Source organism: Meles meles, chromosome 13 (assembly GCF_922984935.1).
Source record: "Meles meles chromosome 13, mMelMel3.1 paternal haplotype, whole genome shotgun sequence".
In the NCBI taxonomy this organism is placed as follows: Eukaryota; Metazoa; Chordata; class Mammalia; order Carnivora; family Mustelidae; genus Meles; species Meles meles.
In genome coordinates this window covers 20458125-20461088 of record NC_060078.1, presented here as the reverse complement: position 1 = coordinate 20461088, position 2964 = coordinate 20458125, and positions in this window count along the sequence as shown.

The window sequence follows — 2964 nt, the reverse complement described above, 5'->3', positions numbered from 1 at the left end:
ATTAAACCCTTCGATGATATTTTTCCCCTTAAAAATCACTAGGAAAACTCTGAGACCCATCCTTCAATTCATGCTCAAATACATTGTTCAAAAATCCAAACTACCCAAACCCTACATATTTGTGATTGAATTCCTCCCTCAAATATGCTTCACTTGCTGCCATACTCTCACTCCCAGCCAAATTCTACCATCAGTTATACAGCTCAATATTCTCTGATTATGGCACATACTTTGGGAAGACAAATGGAGTCTGTAATTCCTATATTAAAATTGCTTTTGTACAGTATAATTTGCATTTTATAAGGCCAAAGTAAAATGGCTAAAATAACATTCAAAGAGAACATGTGATTAGCTAAAATAAAAATGAAATAATATATTATAAAAGTTCAAGATCAGATATACAAAAGCTTAGTTTAACCTTGGCTAATTTTTTCAATGCCAACAAATATAATACAGAAATTTCTCAAACAAACAATTGAAAAAACTTGCTCTTCTTGGCAAAGATTTTTATATTTCTGAATTCTTTCTTCCTTTTGGCCCTGATACCACTGTGGTTTTGTACTTACTCTTTCATTGGTACAGTATCTCTGATATTTCCACATGCAATATCTGACCCACAAAGTAAAAAGAAGAATCAATGAAGGTTATTTACCTATCTTCACTATCTACTTGATAGATACACTCTCAAGAAGTCACTTCCTCAGTGGACACTTTCTTAAGCATCCCCATCCCAAAGACAGAATTGACCATTCCTCTAATGTCTTCATGACACCATCTACCTGATTGTGTCATGGGATCTTTGCTAAATAGTTACTGTATACAGAGCCATCTTCCTCTATTAGATCCAAGTCCCTTGAGTGCAGGGTCTCTTTATCTTTATATCCCTACCACTTAACAAAGTAGAGACTCTGAAGGCATTAAATAAAGTGAATGAATTAATGTTCTACTTTCAATAAAACTGAATAAAACATAAAAAAAGATAAAATAACCAAGAGTTCTGCTCAAGCACAAAGTAACCAATAGGATTTCTTTCTTGCCTTATTTCTCAAGTGGCTGGTTGTGTTCATGGACTTTAAAAAGAAAGAGGGAGTGTGCACACCTGCACCCAAGCAGACTGAAGCACAGAGGGAGGGGGAGTGGGAGAGAATTTCAAGCAGACTCCCTGCTGAGTGGGGAGCTCAACATAAGGATTGATCCCGACACCAAGATCATGAACCCAGCAGAAATCAAGAGTCTGGTGCCCAAACAACTGAGTCACACAGGCACCCCTGTTTTCATGGGCTTTAAAAGAAGAGCTATTTCAAGGAAGGAATTAAATAATGCAAGAAAAAAGAGAAATATCCTTTTGGTGTATGAGGCCTATTTACACTTTATGGCCATTTACTACCAGCTTATGCTGGTTTTAAATATGTGTGGTAGAATGCAGAGTTGGGTGAAATCTTCAAATTGTCAAGCCAAATAATGCAAACTTTCCCCTAATTTATTTAAAAATAATAAATTGAGAGGTACCTGAGTGGCTCTGTCGGTTAAGCATCTGCCTTCAGTCAGGTCATGATCACAGGGTTCTTGAATCGAACCCCCACATTGATCTCCATGCACAGTGGAGAGTTTGTTTCTCCTTCTGCCTCTCCCCCTGGTTCGTGCTCTCTTCTTTTCTCTCTCTCTGTTAAATAAATAAATTATTTTTAAAAATAAAAATAAAAAATTGATAAATAATTTCTTCCCTAAGTTTTTCTATCAAAAATGTTTTTAAAATAATTTTGGAAACTACTGCTATTGGTTTATTGACAAATCAGTTAGATTTACTTATTAAGCATAGATTAGTGGGGAACTTTAGTACCATGAACTTATGTTTACTTAGTTAGAAACCTTGTCTATTTCATAGGCTTCTTTGCTTGTGCTTATAAATAACTCCTAACCAAAGAAACAGGAATGTCCAGATCTGCTTATCACCCAGTAACTACAAAATGGGAATCACATTTATATCCAAGCACTCTGTGCTGGATTAACCTATTTTCTCTCAGCTACAAACCCACATTTTTCTATTCTACTCCAGGGACCTGAGATCTGGGTTCTGCAAATACCATTCTCTTTTGAGAGAGCATTTCCTGTTAGATTTTGCAATGGAAACAACAGAGGGAGACATGAAGGCTGGAGAAGGAAGAAGAGATTTGCTCCTTCCCTTGTGCCCCTTAATCCTAGCAATGTCCTTTACCCTAGCAATGTCCTTTGGCCCCAGCAGCAAAGCATAATTCTAGTTTTGAGCTTCTTCCATTACTGCTGGAACCAGCCTCATACTGCGAACTACCTCATACTCATACCCAGCCTCAGACTCAGAGCACGTGATGGCACACCCTCTGTGGAAGTCTTAGTTCCAGCATCTCAGGGACCCTCCAAGCTTGCAGGTTTGCTAATCTAACTCTTCCCTCTGTTCTCCCAGCCACAGGGGTCGCAGTTGCTCCCTGTATGTATTTACTTGTTTTACTTTAATATTCCCTTTTTGCTTAAATTTGATACTGTTAATCATTCTTTTTTATTAAATGCTCTATTAAAAATAGTGTGCTTTTTGTTTCTTGACTGGGCTTTGATGCTTTGTTTGATTGTGGTTGTGAATGTATATTTCATGCATAAGTGGACAAGGATATCTGGTCTCCCTTCAGCAGATTGTGATGTAAATGGGGCTCACATTTATAAATAAGCACTTTCTCTCCTGCTAAGGATGTTTACAAACCTTATTTGGACATTTACAGTAACTGAATGCCTCCAGAACCAAAATACTTCTTGACTTTCTGGGTCCTATACATAAATAGGAAATGTCAAAACTTCCAAACAGTGACATGGAAACATGCCGATGCCATATACTGTTATGTTTAAAAAAAAACTTTGACAATCATATTTATGGTATTATAAGTACATGCTATGGGGCGCTTGTGAAGATGGCAGAGTAGAAGGACCTTAAGCTCA